General features: G+C 38.8%; 1 protein-coding gene and 1 pseudogene across 1 annotated transcript in view; one reads left to right on the forward strand and one right to left on the reverse strand.

The window, feature by feature from the left end:
- Positions 1–21,938, reverse strand: part of LOC102856749 (telomerase-binding protein EST1A-like) — a 340,445-nt gene that overhangs the window by 46,242 nt on the left and 272,265 nt on the right. The window lies entirely within an intron of this gene.
- LOC102868391 lies at positions 9,493–9,800 on the forward strand (annotated as a pseudogene).

The following is a 21,938-nucleotide window of genomic DNA, read 5'->3' on the forward strand; positions in this document are numbered from 1 at the left end:
GAAGGGTGCAACAATGAATGAATGGAATCCCAAAATCTCTGTAGATGTTCATTGAAATGAAAAATAAACAACCTAAATTTAAACAACAACAACAACAAAAAGAAGCAGTTAGACTATATGAAGAAGAATGTAGCATCAGAATTAGTGGAAGACTCATCTGCATTATGCAGATGACACACCTTGCTTGCAGAAAGTGAGGAGGACTTGAATGCTGCATAAAATCACAGATTTCTGCCTTCAATATGGATTACATCTCAACATTAGGGAAACAAAAAAATCCACTTTACTAGGACATGATAGATGGAGAAAGATTCAAATTGTCATTGATTCCCTTTGATTTGGATCCACAATCAATATCCCTGGTACAGGAGCATTATTCACCATTGCAAGAACATAGCAACAGCCCAAATGTCCAACCATAATCCAATGGATTGAGAAATTATGGTACATTTACATGATGGAACATTACACATCATGTAGGAGCAATGATTTTGCTCCTTAGGAGGGACTGGAGAGCATTATGCTAAGTGAATTAACTCAGTCCCATAAGGTAAAAAACTTTATAAAATCTTTATTGTAAAATGTGTATGAAGATCTAAGGTGGGGAGCACAGGGGTTAGGCTGGGCGGGGTTCAGGGGGTGGGATTAATCATAGGGTCACACGATTCGATGGGTGGAGGGAGGGATGGGTAAAGTAAAGAGAAAGATCCAGTGTGAAAAACACGGTAACACAAACTTTGTAAGTAAACCAGTATAAAATAAAAATTTTATTTTAAAAAAATCAAAAGATGAGTTGCATTTATAAAAGCTGCTATCTCCAAAGTGCTAAAGAGCAAGCACATTAGTTTAACGACTAAGGTGCGTCTGATCTAAGCTATGGTTTCTTCAATTGCTTCATATATATGTTGTGAAAAGAATAAGGATAATCAAAGAAAAATTTGTGCCTTTGAATTGTAGTGTGAGAGAAGAGTACTGAATATTCTACACACTGCCTAAAGAACAAATAAGTCTGTTTTAGAGGAAGTAGAGGCAACTCTGGTGACTTAGTGGTAAGGAACTGCACTAAAGCAACCCAGCTTAAATCCACCAGCTCCTGTGGGGGAAAGATGGACAAATCTACTCCTTTGTGATTTACTGCCTTTGAAAATCTGCTGGAGTGTCAGCTACGGGTTGATTCTGATTTGATGGTACACAACAACATTTAAAAACAAGAGGAAGTAGAACCAGGGTGCTACTTTGAGGTAAGGTGGTGAAACTATCATATTCTTTGGACATGTAGTCAGGGGTGGCTAGTCCTTGGATAAAGATATTATGCTAGGAAAGGTGTAAGAAGAAAGAAAAGGGAAAGAAAGGAAGATGGTCAATAAGATGAAGCAACAAAGTAACTAACAATGGATTTGGGCATATCAGAGATGAGGAGGATGGTGCAGGATAGGGCAAGGTTCAGATCTGTTGTTCATACAGTAAAAATCACACTCCCTGAAGGAGCAAATTGCTGGTCAGAGGGCCGCAGGACCTTAGTCTCAGAGCATATTAAGGTCAACTGGTATGATACAGTTCATAAAAACAATGTTCTACATTTTAATTGGTATCAACAGGGCTCTTATAAGCTTGTAAGTGGACATTCAAGGGTACAGCTACGTTCCTGCCTGGAACAAAGAAGAGGGGAGAAAAGTAAAGACACATAGAAACAATTAATGCAAAGGACTAAGGGGCCCCTCAAATCTCAACCTCTACAACCCTAAGACAAGAAGAACAAGATGGTGCCCGACTACTACTGCTGACAACTCTAAAACAGATCACAGTGGAAAGTCTTGGACAGAGTGGGTGAAAATCATGGAACAAAACTAAAAAAAGTGTAAAAAGTCCAAGATCACTGGTCTGTTAGGGAATGGTGGAACGCAAGAGACTATACACAACCCTCAGTCACCTTACCTTTTGAGCTTGGAACAAAACACCCCTGTGGCTCAACTTTCAGCTAAACAAAATATAAGAACATAAGGTGAACAGTAACACGTTCTGGATGCTATTATAAGTACCCATGTTTTAGAGCACTCAATCATACAAGATGAAAAGGGTAACATTTGAGCAGGGATAAATCTTAAAAGACACAAAGACGTAGCACAGAAGGACTAGTGAAACAAGAATCTTAGGAAGAAAGTGGGAAGAGTGTATTTACCCTGTGGGTATTATGATGAATGTCACAAAACAAAATGTGTATGAATGGCTGAAGAGAAAGCCAATTAGCTCTGCGAACTTTCAAGGTCTCTCTGAAATTTGAGAATCACTGCTTAAAAAGTTGGTCAGTTAGGGTAAAATGTGCAACAATGAATGAATGAAAATCTAACTTCTCTTCAAACTTCCATTAAAAATCCCAATTAAAATAAAATTTTACTTAAAAAAAGTTGGAGAGGTAGATGAAAATGGTCGTAATTTTATTTCACCAAAATGTAACTATGTTAGCTAATGTGCTTACATATTTCATGGCATTTTTACGACTTAGAAGGAGCTCTGGTGGTGTTGTAGTAAAGGAGTTACACTGCCAACCAATGGCATGCAGTTTGAATCCACCAGCTGCTTTATGAGAGAAAGATGGGCAATCTCACTGCCTCTGATAATGTACTGGAGGGTCAGCTATGAGTTGGTTTCAAATAGACAGGATATAATGGTAAATAACTTATGACTTTGAAAGCCTCAGCATCCTGTGAAGCAGTTGATTTTACATCTAGGTAAAGATACTAGAAAGGAGAAAACAGAAACTCAAATGGTACGCTCAGCAGAGTTACAATTTGAGCCAGACACAATGTCTTCCGAGTCAAAAACTCTAGGCAACTCACCAGAATCAATCGTCTTCCTGGGAGAGAACCACTGGGCTTCCTAAGGCCTAATAATAACCTGCTATGTGCTTCAATCACCCTACCAGCTACAGCTAGTCACCCAATGAACACTTATGTGCCAGAAGTTTTGTTAAAAAATTGTGATTTTAGTGAAAGTTTAGAGAAAGGCTGGGTTTTCATTCATTCACTGAAACACATTTTCCTCCTTCCCCCTCAATTCATTTTGTAATGTCTGTATGACAGTTGTTAATTCTGAGTCATGTAACGCTAATCACTAATTTTTTTTTCAGCTCTTCCTTCTCTTCACCTATTCCAGTGCAGTGTTCACTATCTTGCCTTCTCTCCCCATCTGCCCCCATCCATCCTATTTTTAAGAGTGGTTTTATGCAGATGCTCTATAAACATAAACTCATTTAATTTTAATAGCCATTCCATGAAGAAGGTACTGTCATTACCTTACTCTACCAGATGAGGAACTTGGAACACAAGGAAGATAAAGAATTTGCTTAACAGTAAGCAGCAACTCTGCATATTATGAAGGAACTCTGATGGTGTAGCAGTTAAGTGTTCATTCAGCAGTTCTGTGGGAGGAAAACCTGATCATCTGCTTCTGTAAAGATTACTACCCAGAAACCTTATAAAGTAGCTGTATTCTATCACATGATGTCACAATGCGTTAAAATAGTCAACAGTGCACAACAAGAAGCTAGTAAATGGAGGAGGTGGAATGTGTCTCTGGCCCTTAACATCTATCCTAACTGCCCACATTTTACAATGGGTTCAGAGCATATCTATATTCTGAAGGCAGGGACTCTCAAAGCCCCAAAGACAGAAAAAGATGCTGGTTTAAGGTAAAAATTTAAAGAGGCAAATTCTAATTGCTGATTTCCGGGAGACTTAACTCTTTCTGAGGTCGGCATACTTCTCTCTTGAGCAACTGACATGACACATTTTTAGGGAAAGCAGAGTTTAGAAGAAAGGCTAATTCATGGTATTCTAACTTGTGTAAATTAGGACAAGTTATTTAACTATGTCTGTGAAATGAAGAGATTGGACCAGATGCTTTTGAAGGTCTCTTTCTATCCTTAAAGGTTTCTATAATTCTAGGCAGTCACCTTGGAAAGGAGGAAAGGAAATAAGAGTAATGCCATTGAGCTTAATGCTAGAGCTCAGCACTGTCACAGGGGATAGTGCCAAGAGCTGAAATTAGATTTCTGGACAGGTTAAAGATGCATAATCTGAACAGTGAGAAGTTAGAGAGAACTCCTCATGGGAAAAGGTGGTACAGGTTCTCATATACAATAAGCCACTCCAAAAGACTTGGAGGGTTTTATGGAATCATTAGCACAGAACTCCCCTCTGGCCACAGAGCTCAGGCAGGAACAACAGTCCAGTTTATAAAGCTTCACAGTGGAAAATTTCTGTTGGTGTCCAAACTAAGTTTTGGCTTTCTGTGAAGCTTGGAAAGGTTTTCCACTGATGTTTTAATCACCTGTTTAGTGTTCTGAAGACTCTTGTCAGCGGCCTCATGAGCTTGCTCCAGCAGGCAGTGGGGAGCTGCTGGCTCATGCACCACGCTCTTGTTATAAATTCTGCTTCTTTCCCATGGCCATCTCCAACACCCTGTGGCCTGCTAGACCACTGGGAAATCAAACCTGTAATCCCTGTAGGTGATTAAGGACACTCTTTTTTGCCAACTTCTCACCAGATCTGAAGCCACAAAGAATCTCTTAAGAAAAGGCAAGGTGCAGAGAAGGCAAAGGGTGGTTTCTGGAGATGAGTGTGTCAATAACACATCTGTGGCAACACTGAGGAAACAGGCTTGCTTTCTAGAAGATTCTATTCCAATAGTCTAAGGCTGGTACCATGAAAGAAATCTGTACAATTGAAAAAACATTCAGGGCAGGGCAAGTTCTAGAAATAAAAACTCACACAAATCCAAGAAGCCTGTAGTAAGGAGGTTCAAGATAACAGCAGTTTGGCATCAGTTTACTTCCTCTATAAATTTCAATAGTCATAACTTCTTATAGCTAAAATGTTCCAGTTTAATGCGGGTAAGAGGAAGCCATAATGTAGATAATCTGGTCACTCATAGATTTTAGGTATAATGTTATTTCATTTAATCAATACAGTAATTCTGGGAGACAGGTGTCATTACACTTATTTTTGAGAAGAGGAAGATGAAGTTCATAGAAGAAACACATTTAGGAAGTAGAATAGCTGAAATTTGAACCCAAATTTGTCCTACACTGAAATCTGTGCTGTCTTCTATGATGGTGATGACTTTTTTTTTTCCTTCAAAGAGCACAGAATACTCTTGCTTTTTATTTTTTAAAAATTTATTTTAATGATAATTTACAGAGATTTTGGATTTCCATTCATTCATTGTGGTGAAGTGTGAGCACAGGATACTCTTGTATAAAGATACACTACACTTCCTTGGCTCAGCAGCAGCCCAAAAAGGCCTCTAAGACAAAATAAACATTTCTGATAAATTTGCATTTAGATGAGCACAAACAGAATGGGTGATTGGCTAAGTTACAGGCAAGAAATATTAAAATTTTCTCAGGTTTTCTGGTCTGAAAAGAGTTTTACCATTCAGATAAATTCCTTTTCCCTGGATATAGTATAGCAATACCTGAACTATCAAGTGGGTGGGCTGAATGAACATGGGAAAGTTTACTGCTGCATGCTAAGTTAAAATCTTTAATGACCTACAACCAGGAGAGGATAAAATAGATGAATGGGACCTTCTAAGAATCAAATCCTTATGCACATCCAAAAACTTCTCCAACAGGGTAAAAAGGGAGCCACAGACTGGGAAAAAATATTTGGTAATGATATATCTGATAAGGGACTTATATCTAGAATTTATAGAATACCTGAGAACCACAACAAGATAAAGGTAAACAACCTAATTGCAAAATGGGCACAGAATATGAACAGACACATCACCAAAAAAGACATTTAGATAGTGAACAAACACATGAAGAAATGTTCAAAATCCCTAGGATTAAGAGAGATGCAAATCAAAACAACTATGAGATATCATCTCACCCCAGTAAAAATAGCAAAATTCAAAAGAGCAGTAAACACCAAATGCTGATGACAGTATGAAGAAACTAGAACCCTTATTCACTGTTGGTGGGAGTGTAAAATGGTGCAAGCCTCTGAAAGGCAGTATGAAGCTTTCTCAAAAAATTGGAAATAGAAATACCATTTGACCCAGCATTTCCACTACTGGGAATAAACCCTAAAGAAACCAGAACTGCCACCCAAGCAGATATATGCACACCCACGTTTATTATGGCTTTGTTCACAATAGCAAAGAGTTGGAAACAACCTAAGTGACCATCAACAAATGAATGGATAGAGAAGTTGTGGTATATTCACACAATGGAATATTATGCAGCACTGAAAAACAAAGAACTCATAAAATATTATACAAAATGGGTGACATGGAAGACATTATGCTGAGTGAAATTCTCAGTCACAAAAAGACAAAAATTGCTAATGACATTGTTATAAAACAGGAATGACATGGGGTTTGTAGAAACTTAGAAAAGAGGGGATAAATAATGTGCATGGCATTGAAACAGAAGAAGAGAACTGTATAAAATATATGATTAGGTATTATTGGCATGAGAAGAGTCCAGAATCAGAGCTGCATAGTAAAGTGAACTGGGGAGGGGGCTGTATAACAATGAAAGAAATTTTTTTCCAAAGAAAAAAGCGAATGGGGGGGCAGGGAGGAAAATGTGCAACAATGAATGAATGGAAATCCAAGTATACTGAAGTACATTAAAATGTCAATTAAAAAAAAGGAAAAGAATAAAAAATACCCACCCCACAAAAAAATCTTTAATGAATAACAGTGGAACACTGTCTGATTTAGTGCTGTAAGAGTAGCGCCTCAGTGGAAGGTAGTGAAATATGACTGAGGAAGAGATACCTTTTTAAACTAAAGTTGACCGTAATAATGTGAATTAAGTTTTTTTTACCTTTATGTACTGTTGTAGCATGAGTCAATAAGCAAACAGCTGTCAATATTGCTAATAATTAGAACACAATATATAAATATAAATCTAGAAAAATTGGTAGTTGTAAAAAATGAAATGACCTGCATAAAAATCTATATCCTAGGCATTAGTGACTGGTACGGTCCATTTTTAATCTGCAAATCATATTGTTTATGATACCAAGTACAACAAACTGAAGAGGAATGGTAGTGTATTCATGCCAAAAAACCCTCAAACCCATCTCAAGATCTATCCTGAATAGTAATGCTGTCCATGAAAGGATAATATCCACATACCCACATAAAGCTGATCAGTTAATACAACAATTATTCAAATTTCTATATCAAGCAAATGCCAAAAGTAAAGAAATAGAAGATTGTTAATAAATTTTATAATTAAAAATTGATCAAATACACTAATTAAAATGTACTGATAACTTCTGGAGATTGGAATGTAACAGTGAGTACATATGTAGACCTTGGCAGACAGAATACTCAGGAATTACATCAGCTACATTTCTGCAAAGAGACAATATTATCAGTCAAGAACAAGGCCAAGGACTAACTACAGAACTGACCATCAACTGTTCGTATGTTCAGATGAAGCTGGAGAAAAACAAATATAAACTCATGAAAACCAAGGTACCACTTTGAGTATATCCAAGCTGAGCTTAGAAACAATTTCAAGAACAGATTTGATGCAGTGAGCAATAATAACATAAGATCTGGTGAATTAAAGACTAACATCAAGAACATCATATATGGAAAAAAAAGCAAAAGATTATGGAAGACAGTAAAGATATCAAAGACCAAAATGGATGTCAGAAGAGACTTAGAAAATTGTTCTTAAATACAGAGCATTCACCAAAGCAAATAGAAGAAATAGCAAAGTAAAAAAGTGGAGAAGATTTCAAAAGAGGACTAGAGAAGGCAAAGTAAAATATAATGAAACATGCTAAGAGTCAGAGTTATAAAACCCAAAGAAAAGAACACGTTTGGCACTTCTCAAGAAGGAAGAACTAATGAAAAATTCAAACTTCTAATTGAAGGCTTTTATGGACAAAATATTGAAGCTGGAATCATTAAAAGATGGAAAATGGGAGCTCTGGTGGCCTGGTGGCAAGAAGCTGCATTGCAATCCCAAAAGTCCACGGTTCAAATCCACCAGCTGCTTTGCTGCATAAAGAGGGCCAACCTCCTCCTGTGCCAGCAGGATCAAATTAGATGGTACACCACAAGAAAAAAAACCCAAAACAACAACAGCGAAGATGGAAGGAATACACAGAGCTACTGTACCAAAGAGAACTGGTTCAATCATTTCAGGAGGTAACGTATAATTAAGAACCAGTGATACTAAAGAAGTCTAAATTGCATGGAAGACACTGGTAAAAACCAAGGCCCTGTGAGTTGATACTCATTCTTTCATGCCACGGTATTTGAAAAAGAGTTACGTGGCAAACCTACCGGAAGAGATCCATTTTTGTGTCAATCTTAAAGATCCAACAGAATGTAGAAGTTATGAAACAACAGAACTAATGTCACACGCAAGTACAATTTTGCCAGTGATATTTAATAATGGGTGCACTAGTACATAGACAAGGAACTGCTAGACTTTCAAACCAGTTTCAGCAGAGACAGACACAGAACAAGGGGTATCACTGATTATGTCAGATGGATCCTGTCTTACAGCAGAAAGTACCAGAAAAAAATGTTTACCTTGCTGATAAAACTGGACTGCTATCTGCAGAAAGCTGAAACAGGATCCATATCTCACATCATACACAAAAATCACCTCCAGGTGGAAAGAGACTTCAGAGTGGAAATAGAAGGGTGCAGATGGTGAGTAGGGTGTTAAACACAGGGTTGCACAATTTGATGAGTGGGTGGGGCAAAGGAAATGAGAAGGATCTTTTGTGAAAAACCAATGTATTCAAACTTTGTAAATAAATGAGCATAATAAAAAAAAAATTTTAAAAGACCCACAAACACATACACACACACAAAAATGTTTATCTATGCTTGATTGACTGTGAAAGGTGTTTGACTGCATAGGTCATAACAAATTATGGGTAACAATAAGAAGAACAGAATATCATAACATTTTTGTGCTTATGTGGAACCTGTACATAGACCAGGAAGCAGTTGTTTGATTAGAACAAGGTGATAATACGTGGGTTAAAATCAGGAAAGTGTGTATCAGGGATGGATCCTTTCACTATATTTTTTAATTTGTACGTTGAGTGGATAAAATAAGCTGGCCAATATCAAGGAGAATGCAGTACCAGAATTGAAAGAAGACTCATTTATAACTTGTGGTATGTGGATGACACATATTTGCCTGTTGAGAGCAAAGATGGCTTTAAAACACTTATTGAGGAAGACCAAAGAATACAGCCTTCAATACGAATTGCATCTTAGCTCAAAGAAAACAAAACTACTTACAACTAGACCAAAAATAACATCACAATAAAGGGAGGAAGTTATCACAATAAAGAGAGAAAATGACATTGTCAAGGATTTCAGTTTATCTGGATTCATAATCAATATGCACAGCAGGAGGGCCACCAGAGGCTGCAAGCCCCACATTCTCTGTTGATCCACGCCACAGATTTTGCACTCCACTATCTCTGCTCTGACATGGCAAAAATCACTAGCCCCATGATGACTGAGCAGTGCATAGAGTCCCTGACTGTCATGTTCCAGAATTATGCTGGGCAGGATGGTCACAACTTGATTCTCTACAAGAGGGAGCTCCTGAATTTCATGATACAGAACTAACTGGGTGTATTCACAAAGAACCAAAAGGACACCTTGGTGTCTTTGACCACATGATGAAGAAACTGGACTTCAACTCTGTTGGACAGCTAGATTTCCAAGAATTTCTTAATCTTGTTGGTGGTCTTGCTGAGGCCTGCCATGACTCTTTCATCAAATGTGTCTACTAACAAAACTGAGGTGCTCTGAGCCTGGCCTCCACGCCCAGCCCCTTGTCTCCAGCCCACTAGTCAATGGTGACTCTTCACAGCTCATACCCTCCCTGAGCCCAGCTCATCCACTACCTCTGCTGGTACTAATAAACAATCTGTGTGGTTTAAAAAAAAACAAAACAAACCCCAAACAAAAATATTCACGGCAGCTATAGTAAAGGAATCAAACAATGAATCACACAAATGATGTCTTTAAAACATTAAAAGGCAAAAATATCACTTTGAAGACTAAAAGTGTGCTTGACACAAGCTGTGCAATATGCATGTGAAAGCTCAACAAAAATAATGAAGACCAAAGAAGAATTGATGCTTTTAAATTGGGTACTGGTAAAGTATATCAAGTAGACCATGGACTTCAAAAAGAATGAATCAGTCTGCTTGAAAGAAGTGCTGCCAGGGAGGCTGGCTAGGCTTTGTCTCATATACTTTGGGTATGTTATCAGGAGGGACCAATTTCTTGAGAAGGACATTATATTTGGCCTGGTTAATACTGTATATCAATGTGGCCATGATCCACAGCATAATGTAATAATTCTATGTGCTAAGGAATTATGCTACCAACCCAAAAGCACATGGCTTGGATCCATCAGCAGCTCCACTGAAGAAAGATGAGCAATCTCCTCCCATGTGATTTACTGCCTCTGAGAACCCACTGGAGGAGGGTCAGCTGAACAGTACTGACTGACTCAAGTGTAGACAACGATAACAACATGATATTAATAAGACTACAAGCAGATTTGTGCATGTGTATACAGACACACACATGTATACACATATAAACTTTAAAGATAGATTGGCTGTGAAATAGATAGTATGAAACAAAATGTATACTAATTTTGTATGCACACCAATATAAAAAAAAGAAATTTCTTTGGATTTGCTTTTCAAGAAAACCATGGTAAGTATGTTTACCAGGCTAAGACACATGGTAAAGTATTATTGTTCTTTTCATGTTGAAACTGACTCACTGTAGACCACACAGTGGGTATTCGGAAGCAGTAAATCTACCTTGGCTCCAGCACTCAGGAAATAAGGAGACGCACTGCAATGGGAAAATCTGCAGTTAGGGACATTTCTAAATTATTGAGGAGTAGTGATGTCTGAAGATTAAGGTGCATCTGATTCAGGCCATGGTCTTTCCGATTACTAGCTATGCACCTAAGACCTGGACGATGAATAAGGATGACAGAAAAAAGAATTGATGTCTTTGAGCTGTGGTGTTGGAGAGGAGCACTTAACATTCCATGGATGGCCAAGAAAACAAATAGATATATCTTGGAGAGGGTGCAGCTGGAGTGCTCTTTGAAGCCAAGAATGATGAGGCTTCACCTCATACACTTTGGACATATTGCTAGGAGTTGCTATTCCCTGGAAAGGGATATGATCATGGGAAGGGTGGAGGGTTGACGACGGAGAAGACGACCCTCAACCAGATGGATTGACAAGGTTACTGCTGCAATAGGCTTGTGTGTCAGGAAGTGTGAGGATGGTGCAGGACAGGACTAGGTTCAGATCTTTTGTTCACAGGGTTGCTATAAGTCATACTTGACTTGATGGCACTTAACAACAACAACAAAAATAAATCTCACAAGAGGAGATTGTCCACCTTTCTCTCACAGAGAAGCTGGCGAGTTTGAACCATATTCTTTAGGATTGGGAGTGCAAATCCTTACCACTAAGCCACCAGAGCTCCAAAGCAGAGTCTGAAAAAGATGAGGACTCTTCTGGACTGATATGGTGGCTACAACAGTGGGTTCAAAGAAAACACTGACTGTGAGGATGGCACAGGACTTGGTAGTGTTTCAGTCTGTTGAATTCAGGGTTGTGAAGAGTTGGCATTGACTTGACAGCACCTACAACTACAGCAACAACATGGTGGCTTCAGAGGAATTCACTTACAACATATGCACTTGGAGAGTGAAGAAAATGAGGAAAGAGAATGAAAGGGAGATCATGAACTGAGAAGAATATCCCATAGGAACAGGACAAGGAAAACACTGTTCTGTCATAAGCAAAAATTAACCAGAACCATCTGATTATGACAGAAGAAAAGTGCTGTGATAATGGATGCAAGCAGAAATGTAGAGGCTATTGTATATGTTGAGGGATGTAAGAGAAGTGTTCCAAAGGTGATGACAAGGCAGAGAGGAAAAGTACATGTCCTTGCTGACAGGAAAGAAAGAGTGAAATTCTGGGTCTTCCCTCATTTGAAAGATTTCTGATAGGAGTCTGAAGTTCACCCTCTTCCCAAGGATGTGCTGACAGCTGGGAATACTGCCCTTCAGGTCAGGCAGGGTGGTGACCTAGATCTCTTCAGGAGTTCAAACAGAGGTTCAGTAAGGACTCAAACCACGAGCCAAAACTCAAACGGGACTGCCATTTCCTGTTGGTTTTCCATGTTGTAAAAAAGTGGGGAGGAGAAATGCCAACTGCACAGTACTCTGTCATCTGTTCAAAACAGAGTATGCAATGTATCCTGCTCCAGGTTCTGACTTGTAAATTGAAGTGAAAGCTAGTTGCAAGCTGCTAGAGGATTACAGTGTTAAAGAGACATTCCACCTCCCAACCTGCCAGCCTCTCTGCTCTCTGTCTGTGGACTTCTCAGGAGCTGACGACAAAGTTGTCTTGAGCCTCTGTTTAAGGGCAGCCTCAGGCTTTGGCAGCTCCTTCTGGGCCCCAGTTCACTGTCCTGTGTTCTTACACAGTTCTGTGGAACAAGCCATCTGTGAGGGTTATTTAGCTTGGAACTGGAAGAGAGTGAGGATGTGGAAAAAGTCAACTGAGCAGCCAGAGGATGGGGCCAGAATGAGAGAAAGCAGGTGGCATGTTTAAGGGACTATTTTCCAGGGCTCAGAAGTGGGGTGGGAATGCAAAAATGAATGGTGCCGAAAGGGGGTCTATGTGAGAAGTACCAGGACACCCAGAAGGACAACATGATTTTATTTCAAAAGTTATGTTTTGCTGTTTTCCTTTAAGGACTCACAAACTCTCACTTGAGAGTTTCCATTTATAAGAGATCCTGGGATAACAACTGTAAGCACACCTGCTGTGTCTCCTGAAAAACTGCCAGAAGACTGCTTAATTTCTTTCCTGTTAAAAATTGTGGTAAAAATATAAAATAAGAAAACACTTGCCAATTCAGTAATTTTCACATGTATGATTCAGTGCCACTGATTATTTTAACCATGTTGTACACCATTAGCACTATCCTTTCCCAAATTATTCTCCTGTCATTAACAGAACTCACTGCCCCCTAAGTGACGGCTTGCCCTTTTCCCCTTCCTCCTACTCCCAGTAACCACTAATGAGCTCTGGTCGCTGTACACTTGCCTATTTCACATATGTGGGCTCATATAATCTTTATCCTTTTGAGACTGACTTGTTTCACTCAACATAATGTTTTCAAGGTTCATTCACACTGGAGCTTGCCTATACTCTTACTGGGCTTGAATCTTAGCTTAAAGGTATATTGAGAGCTAGTTCAGGGTCTTCATCCCTTTCAACAACCCTTTATTTTCCTCAGCATGATGTCTTTTTCAAAGACTGGCCCATCTGAAAGCATGTCCTAAGTATGTGAGACAAAGTTTTACCATCTTTGCCTCCAAGGGAGCACCTTGGCTGTATCTTCTCCAAGACAGATTTGTTTCTTCTTTTGGCAGTCCATAGGGTACTCAGTACTCTTCTCTAAGAACATAATTCAAAGGCATTAATTATTTTTTGGCCTTCAGTATTCATTTGTACAAGTTTTAGAAGCAAGAAAGCAACTGAAAATTCCATGGCTTGGATCAAGGGCACTTTAGTCTTTATATCAATATTCTTGCTCCTTAGCAAGAGAAGCCCTTGACAACAGATTTTCCTACGTAATATGCCTTTTGAATTCTTGACTGCTGCTTCCATGGCACATGTCTTTGACTTTAAACCATGCAGTGTTCCCTTGTTCTGTTTCTTGGTCTTTACATAGGTTTTGTACGAACACAATTAAATGTTCTGGGATCTCACTTTTCTCAATGTTATCCACACTTTGTTATGATCCACAGAGTCAAATGCCTTTGTGTAGTTAATAAAACATAAATAAATATCTTTCTGGTATTCTTTGCTTTCAGCCAAGATCCATATGACAACTGCAATGATGTGCAGTGCTACAGTCTCTTCTAAATCCAGACTGAATTTTAGAAATTCCCTGATGATGTATGTACTGCTCCAGCCATTTAAAAAAAATTATTTTATTATTTTGTGTGTGTGTGTGTACCGTCAAATTGGATCTGACTGGCACTGGAGGAGACTGTCCCTCCTCCCGAAGAAAATCTGGTGGATTTGAACTGTGCACCTCTGAAATTTCAATGCAGCTTCTTGCCACTAGGCCACCAGAGTTCCCTTGCTCTAGCCATTTTTAAATAACCTTTAGCAACAAAAACTTAACTGTATCTGCTTATGATACCTCATTTAATCCTTACTGAAATCCTAGGAAGTAACATCCCCATATTGTCAGAAAGCCCCGGCAAAGACAAAGTAGTGAGGGGAAGCCCAGTAATGGCAAAGAAAACCAAACCCACTGACTTCCAATCAATTCCAATTCACAGTGACCCTACATGAGAGTAGAACTGTCTAATCCCCAACCCCCCCCCATCAGAATGGCTGCTGGGTTCTAATCACTAAGCCTATCAATCAGCTGCAGCAGGAAGACTTATGAGTAAACGGTAGCAGCAAGAGACTCGTTGACCTTGCAGGGTCAGAATAAAAGGCTGATCAAGAGGGACTAAATGTACATGTCAAGAAAGGCATATGTAAGTGCTCCAGCCTGCATCCTGCCCAGAAAGAGCGCCCTCCCAGAAGACTCAACATCCAAAAATCTTCATTAAATTCAAAGACCAGAAATGGAAAATATTTTACTGTGAAATAAAGTATGTAATCCAGGTACTATAGCAATGAATATTTGGAACATCTGAAGACCTTTTAAGTGAGTCTCCTTATCAGAGATCACACAAAGCTACCACAGAATAGTGAGAAAAGTATGTCAGGCTGGTATATCAGGTTTACTTCAAATGTGAGGTTCTACCATAATTCTTTTAATTCTTTATTCCCTCTATCACACTTCTGAAACATTTAATGGAATTTTACTGAATTAATTTTACAGATATTTCTTAAGTTCCTGCTATGTGTTGAAGCCATCAGACCAATAGGCTACTTCATGGATGTTGTTTGTTGTTGACTGCCAATGAGTCGAGCATTACTCATCGTGACCCTACGAACGAAAGGCCTGAAACCTTTCTATAACTATCATCATTTATCAAATTTCATAGAGTTTCCAGAGGCATGTTATTTAGGAAATGGATGCCCCATCATGGTAGATGGAGAAAAGATTGAAGCTGTCAATGATTTCTTTTTACATGGATCCAAAATCAACACCTATGGTAATATCGAGAAACCAAAAGGCAAGGTATACTTGAAAAATCTGCTATTAAGAAGCTCTCAGAGTGCCAAGGAACAAGTATATCAATTTAAAGACTAAGGTATGTCTGATCCAAGCCAAAATTTTCAATTGCATCTGAAAGTTGGATAATGAATAAGGAATCAACTAACACCCATGGCAGCAGAAGCAGTCAAGAAATGAAAAGGCGTGTTACGCTGGAAAAATCTGAATATCGGTAAAAGGGCTAAAGTGCCCGTGATGCAAGCCATGATATTTTCAATTGCTTCCTTGCATTGAATACTTAGACATATGAATAAGGAAGACCAAAAAAAGAACTGATGCCCTTGAACTGTGGTGTCAGAGAAGAGGACTCAGTACCCCATGGACTGCCAAAAGAAACAAATGTCTTGGTAAAATGCAAACAGGGTGCTCCTTGGAGGCAAAGATGGTGAAACTTCGTCTCATCTACTTACGGAATATTTCCAGGAGGGGCCAGTTCTTCGGAAAAGACATTATGGTGGGCCAGACAGATTAACACTGACAGTTACAATGGCCTCAAGATGGTAGTGACAGTGAGAGTAGCAAAGGATAGGGCAAGGTTTCGATCTGCTGTTCACAGGGTACCTAACAAAAAATAACAATATGTGATGAAGGCCCTATTTAAGGCGCTGAGAAGATAGCAATAAATAAATATTCCTATATCATGGAGTATAATATTCTTGTGAGCAAATAAAGGACAAGTAGTGGAAAGTACTATAATGAGGTTGTCATTAGTTGGAACCCACTTGATGGTACATAACAGTAACAAGTCAGAGAGAATGAGTTGGGGGAAGTACTGTTATTGTATATAAGACAAACAGAAGAGGGGAAGAGGGGCCTTGGATTAAGGTGACTTTTGATTGCAGACTTAGGGGAGTGAGCCACAAAACAGAAAAGACCTTGGAGTGCATTTATTGGGTAGGTAAATGATGTGCCAGGGCACTGCTTCCATTCTAGAAGGGCTTGTCAGTAACCATCTGAAGGCAGGAGACTATGCTCTTCTGTCCCAGCTGAGTGAAAGGAGAGGGCTTTGAGAGTTTATGCATCTTGCACACCCTCTATGCACTTTCTGGAAACAATCCATCAGAGATGATAATTTTATGTTGAATTTTAAGTTTGACCACAAATATTTAAACTTCTCTGGACCACAAACACAGTATCTTCCTTGTGGTATAGCTGGCACCAAGTACATATTTACAAATCTTTATATGTCTGCTTGTTATTTAAATTTCTTATAGAAGTGTCAAGGCCTCTACTTGTGACTTACTCCCTATTAGTGGGTGTGATCTCTGATTAGGCCTAATTTTGGGGGAAAGGAGATAGTTTTACAATTGAAGCTTAAGGTCTCTTCCTAGTTAAACTTTCTATTATTTATTGCCTTAAGATAATGTCATTGGATGGTCTGTTCCAAGTTCCTGCACTTGAAATACATTTTTTTTAAAAAAAACCCCTTCTGGTGGCCTAGTGGCAAAAAGCTGAACTACAATCCTAAAGGTACGCAGTTCGAATTCACCAGATAATCTGCTGGAGAAGGAGGGGCAATCTCTTCTTGTACCAGTCAGATCTGATTTGACGCTACATACACACAAAATAATAAAATAAAAAACAAAACAAAACAAAATAACCAAAAACAAAACCCCTTCTGTTCTTCACTAAAGTTCTAAGAATAAAATGTAAAAGCTTAATAAATCTACATACTTTGTTGTCATTCTGTTCTGTGGAATTGAAATCAACTGATAGTTGATCCTTCAGCAGGTTTTTTTTTAAATTTAGGTTGTTTATTTTTCATTTCAATGAACATCTAGAGAGATTTTGGGATTCCATTCATTCATTGTTGCACCCTTCTCCCCAAACAGCAGGTTTTTAGAGGTAGTTAACCACACGAGAGGACACTGGCCATCTTTTTATCAAGGAGAAGCTGATGAATTTGAACCATGTGCCTTTGGGTTGGTTACACAACTCCTTACCACTAAGCCCCTAGAGCTTCCCTACGCACTTTAGTTATGTTTAAAAAAAATAAAACAAAAAGCCAGGTTCAAAGAACCCAAAACATCTAAATGAGTATTCGTATTTACTTAAAAAACTAATGATAATTATATCCTACACTAAAATTACATAGAATATAGGAAATATGGATACAACCCTGCTCGCTGAACTGAGGAGGACCTCATGCACTTACTGCAGAGGGTCAAGGACTGCAGCCTTCAATATGGACTGAGGCTCAATGTCAAGAAGACAAAAATTCTCACAACTGGACCAATCGGGAGCATCAGGATGGATGGCGAAGAGATTGAGATTGTTCACAGCTTCAGTTTGCTCAGCTCCAAGGTCAACACTCTTGGCACCAGTAGCCAGGAAATCAAAAAATGTATTGCGATGGGAAAGTCTGCGGTTAGGGACCTCTCTAAAGTACTCAAGAGCAACGGTGTCTCTCTGGAGAATAAGGTGCGCCTGATACAGGCCATGGTTTTTGCAATCACTTGTTATGCATCAGAGAGTTGGACAATGACTAGGGAGGACAGAAGGAGAATTGACGCCTTTGAGCTGTGGTGCTGGAGAAGAGTATTGAATGTACCATGGACGGCCAAGAAAACAAATAGATTCATCCTAGAGAGGGTTAAACCAGGCTGCTCCTTGGAGGAAAGGATTCTGGGGCTTCGCCTGAGATACTCTGGACATGTTGTCTAAAGACAGGTCTTTAGAGAGGGACATCATGCTGGGCAGAGTGGAGGGACAGCGCAGGAGGGGAAGACTCTATATGAGGTGGATTGATTCAGTGACTGGGGTAATTGGGATGGGTGTGCTGGAGGCAATGAGATTGGCACAGGATAGAGCAGGGTTTAGGGCTGTTGTACACAGGGTCACTATGAGTCGCAAGCGACTCGACGGCACATAACAACAACAACATAGGAAATATTCTCAGCTAGCTTGGGAAAGGGTCTTAGCTCTATAGAACATAAAATTCTCAAATAGTTCCCTGGGTTATTTCCAATCTTGGGGTCAGCCTCTCATCCATATGGCAAGAGAGTCATGTGGCATTCTTATCAAATATCTCTCTCTCTCTCTGTATATATGCAGTCACTGCCAAAACAATCCCTCCTACTCTGTTTTGGGTGTCATTATCTTCATCCTTCTCTGTGCCACTGATTGGTCTCATTGGTTATGGTCTGTATCCATATCCAGGCTGCAGGGGGATGTCAAGCTTCAAAGTTGAGACCTAACACAGCAAAACTTAAGTGGCATCTTCATGAAACACTTTGTTCACTCCTTTAAAGACAAGTAGGAGCTACTTGTTATGAAGTTACACATCACATACAAAACCATGCAAGCATACTCAATGCTCACCTTAATAAAAGGCTTGAAACTAATTTTGCAAAACCTACCACTGATGTGTAATTAGAAAAAGTGTAAGAATACTCTGCTAACTATTCTGTCCATTTGTAGTTTTATAAAGAAATGAATGGGGTGGGGGTAGCATGCACCAGTACTTAGAAATTACACACCAGTAACCTGGAGGAATTTTCTGCACATGAAATTGCAGACAGGACAAGAATGCAGAAAGGACAACTGATGCCTGTCAAGGAATTACCTGTTTCATAAGTAGATGAAATTTTAACAGCACCATCCTATTAACACCCTCATCACTGAGCAATGAAGACAAGCCAAAGTGGGTGGTGATACAACTAAAAGGGCACAACTGAATTCCACCAGGGCTGGTGGGAAGCACAATGGGTATCAGAAGAAGTTTCAAGGCTGTTGACTTACAAATATGGACAGTCCTATGAGGCTGAAGGAAGAAAATCAGGCTAGTTTCTAAATAGGGTAAAACCCTCAGAACAATAGGATGTTAAGAAATTTGGTCTGTATTACTGTACATCAAGGGTATAGTTTCTTGCTATAACTACTTCGAGTTCTAGTTCCTGTTCTTCACTAGGAGAGTTCTGTACTAGACTCTCTCTCTATCACTGCCATCAAGTTGGAATCTAAGCTGATTCTCTACTGCGTTTCTCCCAAATTCACAAGAGAAGATTGGCCATCCTCCTCCCTTGGAGCTGCTGGTGGTTTCAAACTGCCTGAGAGGCACAGCCTGTTAACAGCAATCTCCCTCTGGACTACAACATCAGAGCTTCCTTCCTTTAGCACTAAAAACACAGAGCAATTATCTCCCTTTTCTCTTTGTTTGACCTGAAAATTTTAACACAGACTTATCTTAGTCCTCAACATGAGCTATCTTCTACAAAGATTATGTATATATATATAAATTAATATATGAAAAGTTCAACAGAAGGATATCAATTTAAGGACTCAGGAAACAGTGCCATTGTCTTTGGTAACATCTTGCAGCCTGACTATAAACAAAACCATAGTGCATAGATCCAGTAAATGACACTTAACTCATTGCTGTTGAGTCAGAACCAATTCATAGCTCAATCTCCAGCAGGTTTTCAGAGGCCGTAAAACACAAAGAGGGAGACTATGCATTATTCTCCCAAGGAGCAGCTGGTGGATTTAAAATGCCAGAAAGGCATCATCATCTTTGGGTTAACAGCACAACTCCTTATGGAGGAATTAAAAGCATGAATCCACCAGCACTCCGTAGTAAGTAGACACAGACAGATAAACCCACCATTGTGAAAGCTTTAAAATTTTTAAATGAATATTTTCAATAAAACACAATAGTAATGACACAGGACACATAAATATATTACTGAGACAAAATGCAGAATCTAGATATAGATTTTAACATAAAACAAATAACCTGACTTACAACAAAGGCAGTGATATTATTCAATGGGAGGAAATAATCTTAATAAATGATGCTGAAACACAAGGGAGAGAACTGTATAAAAGGAATATATGATTAGGTATTATTGGCATGACAAGAGTCCAGAAAAAGAGCTGCGTAGTAAAGCAGACTTGCAGGAGGGGAGGGGGAGGGTCCTGTATAACAATGAAAGAATTTTTTTTTCCAAAGAAAAAAATCAAACTGCGGGGCTAAGGGGGCAGGGAGGAAAATGTGCACCAATGAATGAATGGAAATCCAAGTTCTCTATACTCTTTCATTAAAATCTCAATTAAAAAAAAGAAAAACAAAACAAATGATAATTGCAGAAACTGTAACAATGAAAGAGTGGACCAAAAGGGAAATACTTTGCCAGTCTAAAGTCCCTTAGAGTTTTGCTATCCTTATATCTCACGTCTTTTCAATCACTTGCTATGCATTTGAGAGGACAATGAATAAAGAAGACTTAAGTCTTTGAATTGTGGTAATGAAGAGTATTGACTGTATTAAAGGACAAAAGAATAAATAAATCTGTCTTAAAAAATGATGCTGAGTCAGTAAGATACCTGAATAGAAGAAATGAAAATCTTTTCTCTATTTCATGAAACATACAATAATTAATTTGAGACGAGTAACAGCATTAAATGTGAAAAAACCCAACTTCTAGTAGAGAATACAGGTGAATATTTTCACAATCTTGGAGTAAGCAAAACTTCTTAAGTAGGACACACAAAAATACTAATAATAATAGAGGAAAAAATGATAAAATTTGATTTCACTAAGAATCTGAATTCATCAAAGATAGTAAAATAGCTGCCAGCGAGGTGACTTCAACTTACTGACAAAGAAATGCCTGATTCTGCACCATCCTCACAATCTCAACTATGTGAGTCCATCTTGTGGCTACGGTACCTTCCATCTAACTGAGGAAATCCTCTACTTCACCTGATCCCTTCTGATGATGTTTGAGCAGGACAATATTCTACTGTGGTCCACAGGACAATATTCTACTGTGGTCCACAAGACCTTCAGTGGTTAATTTCTGAAAGCAGATTGCCAAAACTTTCTTCCTAATCTGCTGCAGTCTGAAAACTACACTGAAATCTTTACTGTTTGGGTGACCACTATTAAACCACTAAGGGCATCATTTTCAGCATCTCAGGACATGTGGAAAGTTCATCCAAAGACACTATTAATAGAGAGGAGAGATCTTGATTTGGGTGATACTTAAGAGTTAAATGTAAAAACTGATTAAACTTAAGAGTAAAGAATATAATTTTATAACAGTTAAACTAAATGATCCAGGAAGTATTAAAAGAAGATGGAAAGAATATACTGAGTCACTGTATCAAAAGGAATTGGCAGACAGAAGAATTTAATGAACTAATATATGAGCAAGAGCATATGGTGATGAAGGATTAAGTTCAAGCTGCTTTGAAGGAACTAACAAAAAATAAGGCCCTAGGAATAGACAGTATACTAATTGACGTATTTCAGCTAGAGATACTGCCCTGGATATACTCACCAAGTTGTGCCAAGAAATCTGGGGAATAACCATTTGGCCAGCTGACTGGAAGGGATCTATATTTGTTCTCATTCCAAAGAAGGGTGATCCAACAAAGTGTGGAAACTATAGAACAATATCATTGATTTCACATGCAAGCAAGATTCTACTGAAGATTATCCAAAAATGACTAGAACAGCACATCAGTAGAGAACTGCCAGAAGTCTAGGCTGAGTTTAGAAGGGGTCATGGTACTAGGGATATTGTGGCTGATGTTAGATGGATTTTAGCTGAAAGCAGGGAATACCAGAAGAATGTCTATCTGTGTTTCATTGACTATGCAAAGGCATTTGACTGTGT

This window comes from Elephantulus edwardii, unplaced genomic scaffold (genome assembly GCF_000299155.1).
Source record: "Elephantulus edwardii isolate Elephantulus edwardi_28Jun2011 unplaced genomic scaffold, EleEdw1.0 scaffold00094, whole genome shotgun sequence".
Classification (NCBI taxonomy): Eukaryota; Metazoa; Chordata; class Mammalia; order Macroscelidea; family Macroscelididae; genus Elephantulus; species Elephantulus edwardii.